Source organism: Artemia franciscana, chromosome 21 (genome assembly GCF_032884065.1).
Source record: "Artemia franciscana chromosome 21, ASM3288406v1, whole genome shotgun sequence".
Classification (NCBI taxonomy): domain Eukaryota; kingdom Metazoa; phylum Arthropoda; class Branchiopoda; order Anostraca; family Artemiidae; genus Artemia; species Artemia franciscana.
The window spans coordinates 31,746,399-31,764,347 of record NC_088883.1 but is presented as its reverse complement, the minus strand read 5'-3'; positions in this window follow the sequence as shown (position 1 = coordinate 31,764,347).

The window sequence follows — 17,949 nt, the reverse complement described above, 5'->3', positions numbered from 1 at the left end:
TGAGTAGTGTGTTCACCTAGTCCCTAGTCCTAGTAGTAGTGTGTTCACCTAGTCCCTTGTCCTAGTCACCTAGTCAGTAATGGAATCTCGTAGCCCTATAGATTGACCCAAACAGGTAGCAATGTTTTGTAATTTTTTCCTTTGTATGCCCCCGTAAGTTACGCCTACATGTTTTCAGTAACAATGCAGGAAAAATTACGAATAGTTTTTTCATTGCTTAGCTATCTTAGGTAGAGTCTAAACACACTCAATGACACTTTGTTCTTATTGGCTTATTTACCAATAAAAATGGTTATCAAAATTCCAAAAAATACTTTAAAACGATCATCAGTATTTCAATTTGGTACTTATGTTGATATCATACACACCCAAGAACTTGTATCGCGCAAATGAGGCAATACCCGGTTTTCACGGTGTTTATACAAGACAATTAGCTTTGGCTCGGTGGGAAACTACATTAAGGCTGCAAGCTAATTAAATATTTTGTCGGTATTTTGGACAGGTTAGGTTAGTTTAGGTTACGTATTTTATGGTTCTAGGCGTTTACCCCCTCCCCGGCGTTTACCCCCAGAAAAGAAACCTCGGACAAAACACCCGGAAAATAACCTCTAAGAAATACCTCCCTTGCCGAAAATAACCACTCCGGAAAAGACCCCCTGTCAAAAATGCCCCCACCAACAGAAAACACTCTTCCAAAAAACCTTCGTGAAAAATAAGGCTTTAAAAATTTGAGAATTATACTTGATTTAATTTGGGCTATATATTTGCACATACAGGGGGGGGGGGGTAAAGTATTTGGACAGTTTAAAGTCACAAAACAATTCTTAACATTTCATGGAGAGGTACCCGGATTTCCCGGTATTCTCTTTAGGCTAAAGTTTCCTATTGTTTTAAAAAGTAAAACTGTGACAAAGAGTCAATGAATTTTATCAGTACTGTAAAAATTTATGTCATCAAGCTGAAATTTTTATTTTTATTTTTATCTATTTATTTTTCTTCACATGTAAAGCCAAAACACATTTTCTACAAAATACTTCTACGCTAAGAAAAACTTAATCTTAAAATTTAATCTTATTACAAATCATTCACTTTTCTGGTGGTATTCCCATCCTTCTTCTCATTTTTACTGCAGGGGAGGAGCCATGATGAGGATGGCACCTTTTGGGAGAGGAAAAACTTTTAAAAACCATATAATGAAATAGGAAAATAAGAAATATTCTGCTGAAAGTTGAGACAAACCTAAAAACTCCTGGTTGTGTTCTCCCCGCCCCTCCATTAACACTACTTATGTCTTTCAATTCGTAGGCAAGATCCATATGCTCTCTGATAACCTTCCAGGAAACGGATTTCAGCATATTGGACTCCATAAAGATTGTGCAATTGACAAAAAAGGTTGTGCAAAGCCATATTTTTGGCAGTGCTACGTCCAAAAAAGGATCTTGTACGATTTTAATGAGAACTCGTCCGTACCTATCCTTGACATCTCTTGTTATATTGTAATGATAAACTGTTTCGTTTTCTATAAGATATTCAGCTACTGCAAAACATTTCTTAGATAAATGACCGTAATATCTGTAATGCCTGTAGAAAAAAAAACTAGGAAAAGAGCCGTCTTATTCCCAAAAGTTAAGCAATTAATTTAGGCACCATTTTAAACTAATAACTTGCAAACATCTATATTGCCATTTTTAGCAGCATAATGTAGTGCTGTTTTACCGCAACAATCCTTCAAACTATGGTCTGCTCCATTTTTTTAGGGGATATTTCGCCAAATTTGTTTTATCAAAAAATATAACTAAATGTAAATGTGTAAACACCCTTTTCTCCGGGTTTTTCAACTATTTTTCGAAATTCCTATATATTTGTTTTTGCGATTAACATTTACATATAAGATTGATTGAAATAAAATTCTTAGTTACCTTTTTTTAATCAGCTTCAAATGGCAATCCCTCATGACATGATGTTTTTTTCAAACTTGCTGTTAAATTTGTGTTTACCTGGTATTTGGTATTCATATAGAATCTAAACTCATCCTCGTACATCAAGTAGTTTTTCAAAGATTCTGGAATATTAAAGCTACTTACGTCATTAAATTTGTTAGCAAGATCTATATGCTTTCTGATAACTTTCCGGGATATGGATTTCAGCGTAATTGACTCTTTAAAGACAAAGTAGTAGAATCGACAAAACCATATTTTTTTTCGTGCTTCGTCCAAAAAAGGATCTTGTACGAATATTCTGAGTATTCTTTCGTACTCGTCTCTTGTTATAATGGGATGATAAACTGCTTTGTTTTCTAGAAAATATTCTAAAATATCTAGATTGCCCTTTTCAGCAGCATAATGTAGTGCTGTTTTACCAAATCTATCCCTCAAACTATAGTCTGCTCCATTTTTTAGGAGATATTTTGCCACACATGTTTCATTGCTAAATGTAGCTAAATGTAAGGGCGTCAATTTCTTTGAAGTTAAACAATTTACTTGTGCTCCATATGATACCAATATCTGACAAATATCTAGATTGCCCTCTTCAGCAGCATAATGTAGTGCAGTTTTACCAAACCGATCTTTCAAACTATGGTCTGCTCCATTTTTAAGGAGATGTTTTGCCACACATGTTTCATTATATAATGTAGCAAAATGTAAGGGCGTCATTTTCTCATAATTTATACAATTTACTTTTGCTCCATATGAAACTAACACCTGACAAACATCTAGATTGCCCTCTTCAGCAGCATAATGTAGTGCTGTTTTACCAAACCGATCCTTCAAACTATGGTCTGCTCCATTTTTAAGGAGATATTTTGCCACACATATTTCATTATGTAATGTAGCTAAATGTAAGGGTGTCAATTTCTTTGAAGTTAAACAATTTACTTTTGCTCCATATGAAACTAATATCTGACAAATATCTAGATTGCCCTTTTCAGCAGCATAATGTAGTGCGGTTTTACCGAACCAATCGTTGAAACTATGGTCTGCTCCTTTTTTTAGGAAATCAATCATCATACATCTTATATCACAAAATGCAGCTAAACGTAAGTGGGTCGAATTCCCTGAAGCTTCTGCTTCATAATAATTTGCTTCTGCTTCATATGGTACTAGTATCTGACAAATATCTGGGTTGCCTTTAGCAGTAATATGTAATGCTGTTCTACCATAAGAGTCCTTGATACAAGGGTCAGTTCCATTTACTAAAAAATACTTAATCACGGATGTGTTGTTCCTAATTATACCATAGAATAGAATAGAATTTTTCGGATTATATTTTATTACACCTACTTCATCTCTTACATAAGATTCAAGTAAAGTTGTTACCTCACTAGAACATGAGACTGATTTGCATTCTGTGCATCTGATAATCATGTTTTGATCAATGCTTGAACCCAGTCTCATCATTATTGCTTTTGAATTTTTGAAGGCTTCAACTATATGATGTGTAAGTTGTCTATGCATTCTTCTCTATTTAAAAGATTTTTTTATTCATAGAATAAAAGATTTTACTACAGATGAGCAAAAATGCTTTTAAAGAAAATAAAAATTTTATGCATTGCTTAAGAAAATCAATATACTGAAAAAAATGTTTTCTAATAAGAAATACTGTGAAGGCTAAGAAATACATAATGACGTTATCAAAATTGTTTTAGTATTAAACTATGTTGCCTTGTTTCCTTGGGGCTTTAAATGAAATATGATGTTATGAAAACTGCCAGTGTTGCCTTGGGGTGTTAAATGAAACATGATGATGTGAAAACAGTTGAAAATCTAAGAGCAAATAGTAACAAATTTAAATCAGTTTCAAATGGCAGTTCTTCCTCACGATTCTAAGCTCCCCAGCTTGGTAGATCGTTGTAGAAAATTAATAGTTTTAAGTAAAATTTTCCGTGTTGTTTGTAGTTTTTGCGTCAAAATTAGCATCGATACTTCCAAGTTTCTTAAGGATTTGGTGCCACAGAAACAAGAAAGTTTCTGATATTCCATGATGTAGAATTTTTGTTTAAATCTTTCAGGAAGTTTGTTTAGATAAAACCTATGCTCATCCTCATGCATCAAGCAATATTCAAACGTTCCGGGATATTCAACCTGCTTAAGTTCGTCATTAAAATTGATACTTTCTCTGATGTCAGCCTGGAATATTGATTTGGGATTTGCTTTAATTATTTGAGCACTCGTTAATATATGTCACTGGTATTTTTTGTTTTAAAGTGAATTGAGATGATAAATTGCTTTACATTCTAGATGAAACTCAGCTACGAAATGATTAGCTACGATTAGCTACGAAAACTCAGCTACGATAAAACAATGATTAGATAAAGAGGTTTAAAAGCAGCTAGTTTCTAACAAAGCTGGAAAAGAGGTATCTTATTCACGAAGGTTTGAACAATTAATTTTGGCAACATTTTAATTTATTAACTGGCAAATATTAAAAAATTACCTTCTGCAGCATCATAAAATAATGTTGTTCTACCGGAAGAATTCTTCAAACTAGGGTCTGCTATGTTTTTAATGTTTGCCAAGAACTCACCCCGGGCACAAAAGTTTCTGGGGTGCAAATTCGAAATAAATAATCTAAGATTTATATTCTTTTTTTAATTTTTGAAATTGTGTCTTTATCAAAATAAAGAGATATCATAATTGGTAGAACGTTACTTGCTTATATAATACGTATAAGTAGTGTTAGGGTTCTAGCTACGGAGAGTGCATCCTTATTTGGGCGCTAAATCTTCCATAAAATAAGGACAGGACACCTTATTTGGGTACAATAAATTGCCTATGCCACACTAGAGCATTGCCCTACATAAGAAAAAACAACAAAGAGAGATAAAACTCTATGAAAAGACAACAAACGAGACTGCCCAGTAGAGTGAACCGATGAAAGACTAAAACAACGTGGATGTTTCGCTTGTGTGTAAATTAAGTTTCATCAGCACAAAACAAACAAATAAAAATCTAAAATGAACCAGAAAATAATAAAAAAAAACACCAAAATTAATAAAATGCAATTGTTGCAGCTGATCAACGTAGTGAACAGAAGCTATTAGAATTATTTCGATGAGAATACTAAAGCAACTGATTTGACCTACATACATAAAAAGATACTCAGAGAGATATCTAACGCTTTTGGATGAATGATCTTAACCTGCCTATCCCTGTCAGAACTTCATTAGTCAATATAAGATTTTCACTGAAAATATTCAAGTCATGATATTGATATGAATATATATTTTGTCATTTGAAAATATTGCTTAGTATTGGGGTATGCAGAAAGGGGAAATTAATAAAGCTGTATATATTTTAAGCAATGATACGACAGCCCTTGGTAATCCCTGATTCAGCCCCCAAGGCCCTCAATGCCCTTCCTCCTAAATCTTGGCTTCCCCCTTTTTTTAGTGATTTTTTTAAGTTTAATTTTTTGTTTGCTTAGAATTTTTTTCAATTTTTCCTTACGTTTTAAAAGGACATAAAATATATTTAAAACAAAATATTCACTTGCAATACTTTCAAAACAGAAAATGAAGATATACATATGTTAGTGGTGATATTTCCTATTAGGAAAATATTGTTTGTAGTGAGAATTTTTGAACACCGAATTTTTAGTGACTAAAAATTTTTAAGGACCTTTTGGACCATGTTGCTTTTATTATTTTATAAGTCTCATCGCTCATGAATATACAAAATGAGTTACTGTGAAGTAGGCAAATACTCATGTGGTACAGTTGAAATTATAACCAACCTGATCTGGATCAACGAAAAGCAGAACTAACATTCAAACCCTCCCTTGAAATATTAGGAATAGACATCGACAATTTTAAATTATTTCTACATAATTGTAAGAGGTTATGGGCGAATACTTCTGTCAAATGAATATTTTTGAAGGGAATTATAGGACAATGTTTTGCTAAATTGACAAAAAGATAAGACCTAAGCAAGGGATTTGTCTTGTAATTGGCCTGTTTTAAGGACATACATAATACTACATGCTAGAAAGATGTTTGAATCCATAGGCACATATTTCGGGGATTATACCTTGCATGGGGATGCAGTAGGAAATCTAGGGTAGGCACCCCACCTGCCTCGGTAGTGAACTTAATGTTTTCGAGATCCTATAGCCAGGTGTATATTCTCTTGATGTGCCCTTGTGGTGGGTTGTCGCGTCTGAATATCTTTTTTATTGTTTTTATTATTTGGTAAATGACAACTTGTACTTACTTACGACACGACTGTTTGTCCATGAATTGTTCTTTACGGTTCATTGGGTATGGCTATGCTGTTTGACCTATGTAATTAGATGGATGAGAAGGGTTAAAGCCTCATTCAAGAACTGATCTACATTAATTACTAAAGTAAGAAAACAGTCTTCCTTTCTCCTTCTGTCTTTCTTTTTAGTAGGAAAACAGTCTTCCTTTCTTCTTCTGTCTTTCTTCTTTTTTTGTGGTGTTTTTTTATTTCTGTGTTTGTGCTGTTGCAATGGTGATCTTTCTTTTATTATAGAAATATTGAATCATTTGAACCAGTAAGCGAGAAACATTTTATTTTACCAGTAAGCGAGCAGAAAAGGGGAGGTTTCAGTCGCAAGGGCCGAAGTACCTGCCGGGAGTGGTGTCTCCCTTAAGTTGCAGGGAATAGGTGGGAGAGACCTACACTTCCCTCAGTAATTGGTTTATAAATTTGGCATGTTTCAGGCTTGATGCCTGTTACCAGTAGTAACGATAATCCTTTCCTTGTTTATTCACCGGCACAAAATTTTTGTACAGAGTGATTTGCTAATTGGCACAGGGGATGACGTGATTAAAAGGCACGGAGTGGAATTTTTTGACACTAATTCGGTCAAGGTAGCAAAGATTTCATTGTGGCCTCTATGTCCGGCTCATGAAGATTGCCCTATTTGGAAGAGAATTAATGCAGTGGTTAGCCGTTTCAGCGACATAATTACTCTTTATTGAAATCTCTGAACTAAACTGACACTGAATGTTCAAACTTTCGTCATAAAGCGTCGTACAGAATTATCTTGCCTCCCTGTAACTGTCTACACCTCTCAATTCTCAAAATTTATCGAGCTCCATCAAGTAGTTCTTAGAATGCCTTCAAAACTTGACAATTATAAAATGAGCTTCCCATAATTACCCAAGCTGGCTTCAAGGCTAAATTCCATGCAACAGTCATAGTCTCAAAGATACCGGATACCTTATCGAACCCTCTGAAGTGAAAAGCTGCTTTAGACAAGAATACAGGACATGGACTAGTACGTAGCGTAAAGCCCATCAATTACAAGTGGTATATCAACATGGAAAAGTCTGCTACGGAGGACTTCTGCTCGTCAATCCACCTTTAAAAATCCACCATTTGTAACATGGTTTATAAATCCTGTTTGTACCTGCAAATGATTTGGATGGCACCTCGATTGATAACTACACAGGGAAAAAAAGAAAGCTCCCTTAATCTTTATTCGAGAGAAAAAGGCATTATCGTAACTATAAAGGTCCACCATAACAATCCGCCATTAGTTGTCACATCAAGGTGTTCGTGGAGAAGCTCTGTCCTGGTTTTCTTCATTCCTAACTGGCCGATTCATTGCAGTTAAAGGTTTTGCTGAGCAAGTTCCAGTTGAATATGGAGTGCCACAAGCCTCAGTTCTTGGGTGTCCCTTTTCCTCATATATGTCAACGACCTCTATCGACTATTTAGATCTAATTTCTGTTGTCATTTGTGCCAAAAAGGAGATGCTGCAGTTAGAGCCTTGGATACACCTGGTCAACATGAAGAGCTCTTTGCATTCGCCGACAGCAGCACCCAGGGGAATGCAGCACCTGATGAATCATCCCTTATCCTTAAGTTACATATGATGACAGACAACATATATCATTGGTTTGATGCAAATTTATTAGCTTTGAATGTAAAAAAATTGTTTCTTCTTATATACCACGTATAGGCAAAAGCTGCCCTAAAGTGACAGAGCCTTAAACATCTAAGGTATCTATTTCCCGCCCAGCTGACTGGTTTTTTCGATTCCTTGGGGTACCTTTGGATGAAAACCTATCTTTCAAGTGGCATATTGAGTCATTGGGATTAAAGGTTTATCAAGGCCTTGGAATTATTCGGAAGCTGAAGCGAATCTTTCCTTTCTCTATCCTTCGTATATTATACTTCTCTCTTATTTACCCTTATTTATGTTACGGCTCGTCAGTGTGGATGTCTACATTTTCTTCTTTACTTACACCTTTACATAATCTACATCTGAAATCAGCAAAAGTCATGCAGTCTACCACCCATATATCTGATGAACTTCTGAAAATTAAAGATATTCATACGTCACGCCTCTCTTTCGTTGCATTTCAATATTTCCGTGGAGACCTTCCATCAAGTTTTTCCGGGCTTCTCGAGATTGTTAGAAATGTTAATCCTTATAAAACTAGGAACCAGGATGATGTGCTAGTGCCATCCACCCCTGAAGTGCGCTTGGAATTTTGTCTGATAGTTCCTGTTGGACGTGCCTGGAATTCCATTCCTGTTGGGATTCGACGGTCCAGTACTATAGGCTCCTCAAGAAAAAGCTGTAGAATTTTTTAATTTAAAAAAATTAAATTATAATATTGATTAGTTATTTATATTATTTAATCATTTAGATTTAATTTATTTAATTAATTATTTAGATAGAATTTAATTATTTAGATTTGAGTGTTGTGAGTGTTGTAACCTCGATGTATATTTTTTTTTTTTAAGTAGTTGGTGCGGAGACCGGTTGCAATCGGGTGAGGATTGGTGAGTAGAATCAAAATATATTTTAAGCATTAATGTATTTAATAGTTACTATATTTTGTTTTATTTCTTTCCTAAATAACGGGCCATTGAGCCCTTTGGGATATTTTTTTTTATATATGGATTGATAATGATAATAAAAGGAACTTGAACTTGAACTATAACGAACAATAAGCGTGGTTCTAAATAAAATAAATTAATAGAAAACATTCTTAATAAAAATTAATGTCAGTGACTTAGAGTAAATTTACGGTACTCGTTAGCCTAAAATTATAATCTCTATTTGGCATCATCACAAACTCAGACATAGCACGGTTGGAGGGGTGAACCATAGACATATCTTCTTTCACTTTCACAACCTACTTTGTATTTTTTATTTACTTTCTCAAGATACACAGCTTTAGCGTAACCAGTGCTTCCGGGAGGAGGGGATATTGGGTTTGAGCCTCCCCCGAAATGTTTGCTTTATTCGTATAAAACGTAACTAATATGAATACAAACAAAATTTTAATGTGTTTTTAAGTTGTTTTTTTGTAAAAACTTCCGGAAAAAAAGGTTTTTGTTTCCTCCTGTAAACCTAAAAAACTTAAAAAACAGAATTATTTACTAAAATGGTGTTTTTTTAACCAGTCGTTTCTGTTTTTCGGTAGGAAAATTGAAAACCGAAACGGATTTTTTTTCTTTATTTTTACTTCTGTTCCTTTTTTATATTGCCCGTTTTAACCGTTTGTGTTTTAGCCTTTGACTTGACCTTTATTTACATAATAAAAAAATATAAACTATTACAGATACAAATCACTACGCTACTGAAAATTTCAAATTTTGCTAACGCGTAACGATTAACTACATAAACACTACTAAAGGCATCATAAATTAATAATAATAATAAAAAAAACTACATAAATGTTCCTAGAAGCATCCTACACTGTTTAAAAAAAACTAAGAGGACCAGGGAATACAACCTTTTGGATCCACTAGTCAAGATGCAAACGTTAAATAATAGTTTTCTTGGTTGTTAAGATTAAAATACTTCAGAAATTCTTTACTACAGAATTTTTGAAATTGTTACATAATAGTTTCATTGACTCTTTAAAAACAATCAGGGTTCCCACTAAATCAAAATTTCTTTGCTTGTTATTTATAAGCCCACGAGGGGTAAAAACACGCCTTCAGGGCCCGCATCTGGGGACCTTTCAGACCCCAGACCCCTGGTGAGCAATTCCACCAGGACCCTAGCATCCGATTCCAACGGAAACCCTAGCATAAAATTTCATCGTGCCCCTAACCTAACCATCGGAAGCCCTAGCAAACAATTGAAATGAGACCCTAGCATTCAATACCATCTGGTCCCTAGTATCCCATTTTATCTGCCCCTTAACCTATTTCTCTGGGGGCTAGAATCCAATTCAACCGGAGGCCCTAGCATCCACTTCCATCGGGAAGGCCTTAACATCGAACTTCACCAGGGCCATTAACTTAACCACCAGGGTCCTAGCATCAAATTTCACTGAAAGGCCCTAGCATTCATTTCCAATTGGGACCCAAGTAACCAATTCAAATGGAACCCTAGCATCCAATTACATTGAGGCCCATAACATCCAATTTTGACCACTCCCCTCAACCTAACCACTGGGGTCCTAGCATCTAATTTCAATTGGGGGGCCTAGCATCCAATTTTACTTGGGGCCCTGACATCCCATTTCACTGACGGAGACCTAGCATCCAATTCCACAGAGGGTCCACTAGCATTCAATTTCATCGGCCCCCTAGCCAAACCATCGAGGCCCCTAGTATCTAATTTTACTGTCGGACCCTAACATCCAATTCATCCAGGGGCCCTAGCATCCATGGTTTCTAAGGTTCTAGCAACCAGTTGCAATGGGGTCATAGCATCACATTCCAATGAAGCCCCTAGCAACCAATTTCACCGACAAGACGTTTTTAAGGTGTTTCAACATATTTAGTTATTATGTAATAGGGAAATATTTATTTGTATTAAGAATGACACAATCTTAAGTGACCTACTACATTTCGGGGGGACATGGAGGGATCCCTATTTGTAGCAGTAGAGGGTGCAACCGCAGGGGGCTACGTAACGATAGTGAAGACATGCGTGTTATATAATAGTTTGAGAGATTTCCTTTTTTTTCAAGGTGTTTTTCTCGGGGAACTTTTATGTTCTAATGAGTTTTTGTCCACATCGTGATTCAAAAGTGTTTTCCCCTCAATGTAAATAAGCCTTGGACATCTGGACCAACTAGCCTTACTATTATTATTATTCGGGAAATACTTTCTAGTTGGAGCAATTCAGAAAATCTGTGAATCACGTGTTCCCTAACCATTAGATCCGAGCCTTCGAACTATCTAGCAAAGCTATTGGTTTTTGCGATATTAGAAGCGCCTACTTGCTACATTATATTAGTGTTCAAACCTGTCCTAAACAGGTTAAGCTATAAAACAGATGTTACGAAGCAATGACGTTAGATTTTTCATTACTTAAGTGATTACGTATTGCAATTTGATCCTGAAACAAGAAATCTAAAGAATGACGGCTTTTTGTTGTATATACAAATTCTATGGAACCGATTCCAAAGGGGCCCTATCATCCAACTCCATTAAAGCCCCTAGCATCCAATTCTACTGGGACCCCTAACGAAAGCACAGGGGCCCTAGCTTCCAATTTCACCGGAGTGTTTTAGTATCAATTTCAACTGGGGAGCTTAGCATCCGATTCTATCGGGGGCCACTTGCAACTAATTTCACCGACAAGACGTTTATCAAGACTTTTCAAGATTTCTGTGGTTGCTGTGTAATAGGGGAATGTTTACTTGTGTTAACGATGACACAATCTTGCATTACATGCTAGACTTCAGGGAGCCTTGGGGGGTTTGCCACTTGTAACATTGCAGGGTGCAAATGTGGGTTCTTACGTAATGGCATTGCACATATGGGTGTTATGTAATAGCATAAGAAAATTAAGTTTCTTTCAAGGCATTTTTCTCAAGGAATCTTTATATTATAATGATTTTTCCCCTCAATGAAACTGTACCTTGAACATCTGGACCAACAAGCCAGATGTGCACATATTATTATAACATATTATTATCATTCGGGTAGTGTAAAAAGGTTAAGTTACATAGTAGATGTTACATAGCAAGGGCATTAGATTTTCTATTACGTAAATGATTATGTATTGTAGTTTTATCCTGAAACAAGAAATCTAGACAATGAAGGCTCTTTAATCTACATTCAAATTTTTTAAATAGAATACTTTATGAAATCATAAAATTACAGAAAATCCAGTTAAAACTCAAAAAATTGAATAAAAACATAAAAACGCTTATAAAGGATAAAATATAATCAAAGGAACCATGAATAAGAGAAGGGCGGGGTCCAATCAACCGATTCTTTGGGGTTGGCTGGTTGTTTTTAGAAAAGAATTTAAGCCATGTTAAGAGGTTAGAGGTATTAGAGGTATTTCTTAGAGGTGTTAATGAAAATTCCTCGTTTCATTCCCCTACTGATGAGCCTGCATGTTTCATTCCATTAATTTACATTTCGATACTAGCAAAATCACGATGCATTTTGTTTCGTATGAATTAATTTCTGTTTTGTTAAGAAAATTTCTTGTAACAAGTATTTTGTGTTTTGTAAGAACAGTTTGTGATCTTTGAAATGTATTTTAATTTCGTTACATATTTATTTTCTTATGACAAGTATTTTGTTTGATGTAAAAAGAATTTGTCATTTCTTAGGACATATTTTGTTTCATAAGAATTATTTTCTGTTTTGTAAGAAGTTTTTTGTATTTTGTAGGAGGAATTTGTGATTTATCAGGATGAATTTTTGTTTTATGAGAATAATATTTAGTTTTTAAGTATTTTGTATTTTGTATCAAATGTTTTGTATTTTGTAAGAACAGTTTGCAAGTGCTTAGCGTATATTTTTGTTTTTTAAGAATTATTTTTAGCTTCGTAAGATGTACTTTGTAATAATAATTTTTAATTGAGATGTGTTTTTGTTTTGTAGGGATTATTATTTTTTCTTTATTAGAAGTATTTTCTTTTTCGTTTTTTAACAAGTATTTTTTGTTTGTTAACAATAAAGTTTGATTTTTTGGATGTATTTTCCTTTTGTAAAAATAATCTTTTTGTTTTTCAAGAAGTATTTTGTAAGAGGAATTTGAGACTGTCTGGGATGTATTTTTATTTTATAAGAATTAATTTTTGTTGTCTAAGAAGTATTTTGTAAGAAGAATTTTCTATTGCTTGGCATTTGTTATTGTTTTGTATGAAGTATTATTTGTGGTGTAAGTAGTATTTTTTGTTTTGTAATAAGAATTTATGATTTCTTAGGATGTATTTTTGTTTTGTAAGAAGCTTTTTTTTTGTTTTGTAACAAATACTTTTAATTTTGTAACAATTATTATTTTATGTTTAAGAATATTTTTTTGTTTTTTATGAATTTCTTTTTGTTTTGTAAGAAATATTTTGGTTTTGTAATAAGAATTTTGGATTTCTTAAGATGTATTTTTGGTTTTGTAAAAAATTTTTTTGCTTTGTAAGAAGTATTTTGCATTTTGTAAGAAGAATTTGTGATCTTCTAGGATGTATTTTGTTTTGTAAGAATAATTTTTTTGTTTTATAATAAGTGTTTTGTATTTTGCCTTAAAAATTTGTGAGTTTTTAGCATGTGTACCGGAGGGCACTTTAGAGATAATATACTTTGACATACTGCCATCAACTCCCAAGAGTCTTCTGACAGGATATCATTGGGAGGTTTTTATTAACGTCAAACGGAAAATGTTCCGTTTCTGCAGGAAAATGTATGTAAAAAGCTTTAGGTGTGATAATTGACACCAGAACGTCCCAGATGTTAGCCGCTGAGTGGATTAGACCATGGAAAACTACAATCTAAGAATTGAATGGGACTTTTCAGATGTTACAATAAAAAGAGGTTATTTTCAGTTTATAAGGTTCTTTTTGTAGAAAAATGGTAGAATAACCCTTAGGCGTGATTTTATGCGCCAGAGGGGTGCGATTTACCAGCCATAGATCACCAGGGAGGCAGCCACATACGAGATCTTGGAATATGTAGAGGCTGGAGGGAAATTTGCGGAATGGAAATTTTAGAATCGGAGAAACAAGTTGGGAATACGGAACTGACACAACCGGAGCTATATTTGGAAATGAGATCTGAGCAGGCTTAGTGGAAGCTGGAATCAGTTAAACCGAAGTTGAAGCCATTGTGATCGGAGATTGAACCATTGTAGCCAGAGGTCTGAAGCCGGGGAAGCAGAATTGGTTATCACTTTATTTAAAAAAAATCTAAAACTTTCTTAGGAATCGTGAGAGTGCACCAGAGGCTGCCAAAGGGCCAGTCATAGTGTGGCAATGTGACGTGAAATCGCATCATTTATCACGGATGGTTGGTTTGGAAAATCTTGAACCAATGGATTTAATGCTTGATCTTTAACAAGAAAATATCTGAAAACTGTCTTAGGAACGATGAAGGGTGCTAAAAAGTGCCGAGGGCCAGTCATAGTGTGGCATTGGGGTGTGAATCGACATGGTGTACCACGGTGGGGGTGGCTTGTAAAAATATGAACCAATGGATTTAATGCATACATTCTAACGATAAAATATCTTAGAAATGAAGACGGGGAGCCAGAGGGTCCCACACTGTCATTAATAGTGTGACACGGTGTTATAAATTGAGATTTTGTCACTCTGAGGTTGGCTTGCCAAAACACAAACCAATGGATTTAATGAACAATTTTCTGGAAAAAAAAATATCTGGAAAATATCTCAGAATGAGGAAGGGTTAGTCAAAGGTAGCAGAGGGCCATTTATAGTGCGGCATCGTGGCATAAATTGAGATATTGTATCCCTTTGTATTATCCATTTGAGAGTGTCATTTAATGTTTGACTTTAAGCAATTAAGTATTTGGAAATTTTCTTAAAAATGATGAGAGTGTGCTACAGGGTGCCAAAAGGCCAATAATAGCGTGGCACGGCGCTATGAGTTGAAATGGTGTATAACATTGGGGATGGATTGCAAAACAAGAACCATGGGATTTAATTTCTGATATTTTAACAAGAAAATATCTGGAAAATTCTTTCGGAATGACAGGGTTGTCAGACAGTACCAGAGGGTACCAAAGGGTCAGTAATTTTTTGACACAGTGGTGTTAACTGAAGTAATGTATCACGTTTGGGATGGTTTGCAAATCATAAATCAATAAGTTTAATGCATAATTTTTAACAAAAAAATATCTGAAAAATATCTTAGGAGTAATGAGGAGGTGCTAGAAGGTGACAGAGGGCCAATTTTAATTTGGCATGGTGGCATGAATTTAGAAGGTGTATCCCTTCGAGGTTGGCTTGCAAATACATGACTCATATGATTCAAATTATAATTTTGCAGAAAAATGCGTGAAAATGCCTTTAGAATATCGAAGGGTACCAAAGGGTGCCGTTTGCCATCTATAGTGTGACACGCTGACGTGAGTCAGCGAATTGATAGGTGTAAGAGGGTACCAATTGAAACCTAAGGTCTAACTCGCCGATGTGAGTTGCTTGGACTAACATGTTGCACAGCTTAAAATTAAGGCGGGTGATGTTAAAATGAACTTTTTCAGTGAAGAGGGACTAGAATTTAACATTCAGTCAAAGAAACAAGGTATTTTCATTAAGAACTTTTGGAAATAAATCTTAAAATGGTTTAAATTAACTTCTAATAGCACCCCCATCTCTCTCTGGAATTGCTTGCTAGGATGGGTTTGCCATTTATTGCCACGGTGGTGTGAAAATCATAGTCTTGGGTCAAAGGAGCGTGGAATTTTCATTAAAATCTCTCAGAAATAACCGAAAGTACAAATATTTCTCTTTGTTATTATTATGCGTGATATATTTTAGAAAATGTGATTTGGATAGCATCACCATTTAAATTTATGGAATGTAACAGGCAGGCGCATCAATAGAGCAATAAAAATTTGGCATTTTCACTAGAACCTCTAAGAAATACCTCTTAGTATTGCTTAGGTTTACCAATAATTACAACCCACCTTTATGTAAGCAGTTGCTGTGACCCCCACTTTTCTACAATTTATGGTTCTTTTTGCTTATATTTTATCTTTTGTTAGGTTTTTTTACCATTCTGTTTTTTGTTTGTTGAGTTTTAACTGCTTTTTCTGTCATTTCATGATTTTATATTGTTTTCTATTAATGAAATTTGTATGTTCAGTAAAAAACCTTCACTCTTTAGATTTCAGGATAAAACTACAATACGTAATCACTTACGTAATGAAAAATTTAACGCCATTACTCTGTAACATCTTCTATATTGACCTGTCTAGGCAATATTGCTTCATCTTTAACATAAGTAAACCCTCCCCTATTACATAACAACCAAAGAGATCTTGAAACGTCTTAAAAACGCATTTTCGGTTAAACTGGCTGCTAGGGGATCCAATGGAATTGGTTGCTAAGACCCCCTTTGGACTTTAATGTTAGGACTCCAGTAAAGTTTGATGCTAGGGACCCCCGATGGATTTGGACGCTAGAAGCCTCCAAATGGAATCAGATGCTAGGGCCCTCATTTGAATTGGTTTCCAAGGCCTCCCAGTAAAAATGGATGCTAGGAACCCATTGGAACTGGTTGATAGGGGCTTCAATGGGATGGGTTGCTAGGACCCCCAGTTCAAATAGATGCTAAGCCCCCCCCCCTGAGAAATTGTATGTTAAAGTCTCCAGTTGACTTGGATATTGAGCCCCCGAGTGAAATAGGATGCTAGAACCCTGGTGGTTATGTTAGAGGCCGAAGTGAAATTGAAGGCTTAGTTGCCATTGGAATCGGCTGCTAAGGGCCTTAATGACATTGGTTGTTAAGGCCCCCGTCAGAGTTTGATGTCACAACCCTCCATTAAAATTGGAGGCTAGGGCCCCTCTCAATAAAATTCGATGCTGGGGGCCCCGGTGGTTAAGTTAGGGAGCCAATAAAATTGGATACTAGGGTCTCCTTGGAATTGGTTGCGAAGGCCTCCGATGGCTAGGATAGGTAACTGATGAAATTAAATGTTAGGGCCCGATTGAAATTTCTATCTGTGGATGCTAAAGGTACCTGTTGGAATTGGATGACTTGGTCCTAGGGGAATTGCTCGCTAAGAGTCTGGCGTCTTGAAGGTCTCTCTATAGCGGTCCTAATGGTTTTTTAAACCCCTCGTGGGTTGTTAAGCCTGGCAAGCAAAGATTTTTTGATTTGTTGGCAACCATGTAGATTTTTATACAATCAATGAAAGCATCACATAACAACCAAAGAAATCTTGATTGGGAAGGAAGCCTGTAGATTTTTTAAGAATCAAAGAAACCACTATTTAACAATTTTAGAAATACAAGAGTAAAGAAGCTCAAAAGGTTTTTGATTTTAACAGCCAAGGAAAAAACTAGATAACTTTTGCATATTGACTATTGGGTCGAACCTAAAGTGGGTCGAATACCCTGAAGCTAAATAATTTGCTACTGCTTCATGTGTTACTAGTATCTGACAAATTTTCCATACAAAATTTTATTTCACCTATTTTATCTCTTACATAAGACTCAAGTAAAGTTTTTAGCTCACTAGAGCATGAGACAGATTTGCATTCTGTGCATCTGATAATCATGTTTTGATCAATGCTTAAACCAATTCTCATCATTATTGCTAATGAGTTTTCGAAGGCTTCAGCTGTATAATTTGTAAATTGTCTATACGTTCTTCTCTATTTAAAGGATTATTTTTTATTTTTCATAGAATAAAAGATTTTACGACAAATGAGCAAAAATGCTTTTAAAGAAAATAAAATTTTTATACATTGCCTAAGAAGATCAATATACTGAGAAAAATGTTTTCTAATAAGAAATACTGTGAAGGGTGAGAAATACATAATGACGTTATCCGAATAGTTATAGTATTAAACTGTGTTGCCTTGTTTCCTTAAGGCTTTAAATGAAATATGATGTTATGAAAACCATCAGTGTTGCCTTGGGGTGTTAAATGAAACATGATGATGTGAAAACGGTTGAAAACCTGAGAGTAAATAGTAACAAATTTAAATCAGTTTCAAATGGCAGTTCTCCCTGACGATCCTAAGCTCTCCAGCTTGGCAGATCGTCGTAGAAAATTAATAGTTTTAAGTCAAATTTTCCTTGTTGTT